The sequence below is a fragment of the Muntiacus reevesi genome, chromosome X (genome assembly GCF_963930625.1).
Source record: "Muntiacus reevesi chromosome X, mMunRee1.1, whole genome shotgun sequence".
In the NCBI taxonomy this organism is placed as follows: domain Eukaryota; kingdom Metazoa; phylum Chordata; class Mammalia; order Artiodactyla; family Cervidae; genus Muntiacus; species Muntiacus reevesi.
Genome location: NC_089271.1, coordinates 48,485,978 through 48,491,977, shown reverse-complemented (window position 1 = coordinate 48,491,977; position 6,000 = coordinate 48,485,978).

Below are 6,000 nucleotides of genomic sequence, written 5' to 3'. Positions count from 1 at the left end.
TGATAAATGGAATTGTGTTTTTAAAATTCTCTTTCTGATCTTTCATTATTATAGTCTAGAAATGCAACCAATTTCTGTGTATTATTTTTGTATCCTACAACTTGGCCAAATTCACTGATTAACTCTAATAGTTTTCTGGTAGCATCTTATAGGATTTTCTATGTATAGTCTTTTCATCTGCAAACAGTTTTACTTCTTCTTTTCCAGTTTGTATTCCTTTATTTCTTTTTCTTCTCTGATTGCCATGGCTAGGTCTTCCAAAACTATGTTGAATAATAGTGATGAGAGTGGACATATTTGTCTTATTCCTGGTCTTAGAGGTAATGGTTTCAGCTTCTCACCATTGAGAATGATCTTAACTGTAGGTTTGTCATATTATTATGTTGAAGTATATTCCCTCTATGCCCACTTTCTGGAGAGTTTCTACCATAAATGGATGTTGGATTTTGTCAGAAGCTTTTTTCCCATCATATAGTGAGATAGTCATATGGTTTTTTATTCTTCAAATTATTGGTGTGTATCACACTGATTGATTTGAGGATAGTGAAAAATCCTTGCATCACTAGGATAAATCCCACTTGATCATGGTGTTTGACCCTTTTAATGTATTGTTGAATTTGGATTGCTAGTATTTTGTTGAGGATTTTTGTGTCTATGTTTATCAGTGATATTGGCCTGTAATTTTATTTTATCTCTCTGGTTTTGGTATGAGGATGATGGTGGCCTCATAGAATAAGTTTGGGAGTATTCCTCTGCATTTTTTTTTTTGGTGATAATTTTGGAAAGAAAGGTGTTAACTCTTCCCTAAATGTTTGATTGAAGTTATTTACAAAACAGAAAGAGACTCAGAGACTAGAGAACAGACTTATGATTACCAGGGGGAATGATGGGAAGGAGAGATAGATTGTGGGTTTGGGATTGACATATACACACTGCTATATCTGAAATAGATAACCAACAAGGTCTTAATATAGCACACAGAATGCTGCTCAATATTCTGTAATAACCTAAATGGGAAAATAACTTGAAAAAGAATTGTTTTTCAGTCATTAAATCATGTCCAACTGTGGTGATGGAGAAGATTCTTGAGAGTCCCTTGGACAGCAAGGTGATCCAACCAGTCCATCCTAAAGGAAATCAGTCCTGAATATTCATTGGAAGGACTGATGTTGACGCTGAAATTCCAATACTTTGGCCACCTGATGCGAAGAGCTGAGTCATTTGAAAAGACCCTGATGCTGGGAAAGATTGGAGGTGGAAGGGGAAGGGGGTGACAGAGAATGAGATGGTTGGATGGCACCACCGACTCTATGGACATGAGTTTGAGTAAGCTCTGGGAGTTGGTGATGGACAGGGAAGCCTGGCATGCTGCAGTCCATGGGGTCACAAAGAGTCGGACATGGCTGAGCAACTAAACTGAACTGAACTGAAGAAGATGAAAATCATACCAACTAATTTTTCTGGCCACAGTGATATGAAACAAAAAGAAAGTGACAAGATCTATAAATACGTGAATACTGAAAAAACACACTTAAGAACCACTAATGGGTCAAAAAATAAAGAGGAAAATAAAAAGTTATTTTGAAATAAATTAAAATGGAAATAAAACATATCAAATTATATGTGATGCAGAAAAACAGCTCAGGAGGAGAGTGCATAGAGAAAAATACTTATAATACAGCATAAGAAAGATATTTAGCAACTTAAAATTATACTTCAAGTAACCTAAATTTAGACTTCAAGAAAAAAGAAGAACAAATCTGGCCTAAAATTAAACAAAACAGGCAAATAATAAAGATCAGAACAGAAATAAAGGAAACAGACACTAGAAAAAAGCATAGAAAGCATAAAAACTAAGAACACTTTCTGTTAAAAAATTGACCAATCTTTAGCCACAAAAAATAAAATTAAAAATAAGAAGACATTATAACTTATACTTCAGTTCAGTTCAGTTAAGTCTCTCAGTTGTGTCCGACTCTTTGCGACCCCATGAACCACAGCACGCCAGGCCTCCCTCTCTATCACCAACTCCCAGAGTTTACCCAAATTCGTGTCCATAGAGTCAGTGGTGCCATCCAACCATCTCATCCTCTGTCATCCCCTTCTCCTTTCTCCTTCAATCGTTCCCAGCATCTGGGTCTTTTCAAATGAGTCAGCTCTTCACATCAGGAGGCCAAAGTATTGGAGATTCAGCTTCAACATCAGTTCTTCTAGTGAACACCCAGGACTGATCTCCTTTAGGATGGACTGGTTGGGTCTCCTTGCAGTCCAGTGAACTTTCAAGAGTCTTCTCCACCACCACAATTCAAAAGCATCAATTCTTCAGCATTCAGCTTTCTTTATAGTCCACCTCTCACATCCATACTTGACTGCTGGAAAAACCATAGCCTTGACTAGACAGACCTTTGTTGACAAAGTAATGTCTCTGCTTTTTAATGTTAATGTTTTAACAACATTGTCTAGCTTGGTCATACCTTTCCTTCCAAGGAGTAAGTGTCTTTTAATTTCATGACTGCAATCACAATCTGCAGTGGTTTTGGAGCCCCAAAAGACAAAGTCAGCCACTGTTTCCACTGTTTCCCCATCTATTTGCCAGGAAATGATGGGACCGTATGCCATGATCTTAGTTTTCTGAATGTTGAGCTTTAAGCCAACTTTTCCACTCTCCTCTTTCACTTTCATCAAGAGGCTCTTTAGTTCTTCTTCACTTTCTGCCATAAGAGTGGTGTCATCTGCATATCTGAGGTTATTGATATTTCTCCCAGCAATCCTGATTCCAGCTTGTGCTTCATCCAGCCCAGCATTTCTCATGATGTACTCTGCATATAAGTTAAATAATCAGTGTGACAATATACAGCCTTGACGTACTCCTTTTCCTATTTGGAACCAGTCTGTTGCTCCATGTCCAGTTCTAACTGTTGCTTCCTGACCTGCATACAGGTTTCTCAAGAGGCAGGTCAGGTGGTCTGGTATTCCCATCTCTTTCAGAATTTTCCACAGTTTATTGTGATCCACACAGTCAAAGGCTTTGGCATAGTCAATAAAGCAGAAATAGATGTTTTTCTGGAACTCTCTTGCTGTTTTGATAATCCAGCGGATGTTGGCAATTTGACCTCTATTTCCTCTGCCTTTTCTAAAACCAGCTTGAATATCTGGAAGTTCATTGTTCAAGTATTGCTGAAGCCTGGTTTGAAGAATTTTGAGCATTACTTTACTAGCGTGTGAGATGAGTACTATTGTGCAGTAGTTTGAGCATTCTTTGGGTTTGGGATGAAAACTGCCCTTTTCCAGTCCTGTGGCCACTGCTGAGTTTTCCAAATTTGCTCACATATTGTGTTAAGTCAGGCAAGTCTAGCATATTGATTCTTGCCCACAGTAGTAGGCAAGAACCCAGGTCTCCTGTACTGTAGATGTTTTCTTTACCAGCTGAGCCGCAGGGAAGCCCAGGAATACTTGAGTAGGTAGCCTATCCCTTCTCCAGCGGGTCTTCCCAACACAGGAATCAAACCGGTATCTCCTGCATTGCAGGCAGATTCTTCACTAATTGAGCTACCAGGGAAGCCCAACTCAGAGCCTAGTAGGTTATACTCTAGTAAAACAGATCCTCCTGATGGCCTTGTTAGAAATAGCAGAAAGTTCTGATTTATTTCAAAATGATTACTTTTTTTCTCCTATTGCCAGTACCAGGGGATATTCACTCTGAGGACCTGATAGAATTTCTGGAGATAAAACTCATGAAAATATGTAGCTCGCACTATAACTAGGCTGCTCTGGAGTTTTTAACTTTCAGACTTGTCCACACTGAGCCTCTAGCAAATTGTCAATTAGAGTTCAGGTTTTACTACCTTGGTAATAATTCCCACAGAGGTCTCTTTGTGTGGATTTTGTCTCCAGAAAGTTATCATTCTCTGTATCCATCCATGTATCTCTGCAATTTTAATGGAAGCAGTTTGTACTGTGACTTCATTGTGTTTGATGACCCTAAGAAGTCTTGGTGTTTCATCAGTGTGCTCAGCCTCTTATTTTTTGTTAGTATTGAGTAGCAACTCATGAGCTCTTTACATGCTGGGCAGGAAACCAGAAGTCCATCTATTAGGCTTCCATTCTTTAAAGACTTATGTCTAGTTAACAGGAAGATCATTCCCTGATATTTCAATCAAAGAAATGGGGATGGGGAAGAAAGACCTGCCAGCAGGATATAGGAATAAGCTCATGGGACTCTGGACAGTAACAGTGAGCTATAGGAACAAGGAGAAGAGAAGGGTGGAGGAGAGGTTAAGGGAAGTTATGAGGGACACTTTGGAAAATGGAGACCCAAGTGTGTGGTTAAGGATAAGGTGACTAGAATGAATTCGAGGAATAAATCCCCTAAATTGGATCCTAAGGACTCTATATTCTTCTTGCTGGCATGAATGATTTAAAAATATGGGGTGGGATCTGGACAGAGAGAATGCTGATGTGTTTGTATGTGTGTATGTGTATAACTCTGTATGAGTATAGTGAAGCTGATATATTAGACATGAGCATATGACAGGCAACAATACCTGAAATAAAAGAAGGTTTGTATCTCTAGTGTCTAACACAGTTCCTGGCAAGAATGGCTGTTCAGTAAGTATTTGTTGAATGAATGCACGAATAACTCTGCAGAGCTTAATCAAAACTTTTGGGAAAGAACCTATAATTAAAAAATTAAAAAAATTAACTTCTCAAAAGTAAAAAGTAATTCTCATATTCTATCTATGTAAGACTCTTTAATGAAAATGTAAAGATAAGCAGCCAATGATACTTGGGTGAAAACCAGAGTCTTAACCTCTAGACTGTATAGGAATGCATTGTACCAACAGTCTTCTTTATTCTCAGGAACCAACTCTTAATTTATTTCAGTTCCTCAATCTTTTTCAAATCTCTTTCTTCTACTCCCATCCTCCTACCTCTATTCCTCCTCTTTCCTCTTCTTTCTCCTCTCTTCCTTCCCTCTTCTCAACTCCCCACTTGTCTTCTTTATCCCTTCTTCTTCCTTTCTTCAACGCTTCCTCGTGGAACTTGAGAGAGGTAGTTAAAATGGGCAAAAGTGTGATGTGTCGAGGAGAAGGAAAGAGAGGTTAGCAACAGGAATAAAGTGACTTTCTATAAAAGAGTGGTTTAAGGGGAAAATGTCACTGGTAAAGCCTGGTGGTACTAGGGGTTGAAGGCTATATTGAAAGCTACCTTTATATAACAAGGACATATTATTTAACATTGAGTGCTTTTTGAGAGGTGAGATGACTAATGAAGATTATTTCACCCATTCCAAACTCCTTTGAAACTGCAACTGTAGGAAAATCACTTAGGAGTCTATTGCAATTATCCAGACCAGATATTATATCAGCTGGAACAAAAAGAGCAGCAGTAAGAATAGGGAGGAACATGGAAACTGTAGCAAATAGGCTAATGAGAACTGAGGAAGTTTCAGCACATAACTCTGTGCAAAATCCTGTTCCAAGAGACTTACCAAACTTCTAGGATGACCCCCAGTTCCCCTTTGACCCCCTCCTACCTAACCTGCCTGAGAAATCTCAACACAGCAAGGGGAATTTACTGTTTGTTCCAACCTTATGACAGGCCTCTGACCTACTTTTTTCAGAGCATTTACTCAAAAGAGCTTACAGTTGTGACTATGTATCTCCTACAGCTCAAAAGTGTCTTTCTCAAGGACCTGAGAGCCATTGCTTTGAAACATAAGGATGGGTGAGGGAGACTAAGAGGTACAAAATTCCAGCTGCAAATACATGAGTCATGGGCATGAAATTTACGGTGTGAGGATGTAGTCAATAACTATGTAAAATCTTTGTATGACGACATATCTTTGTATGATGACATACAAAGATTTGTATGGAACTCCCATGGAGATCATTTCAAAATGCATAGAAACAATGAATCACTATGTTATGTAACAGGAACTAATATAGTATCGTAGGTCAATTGTCCTTAAAAAACAAACAAACAAACTCAGAACAAAAG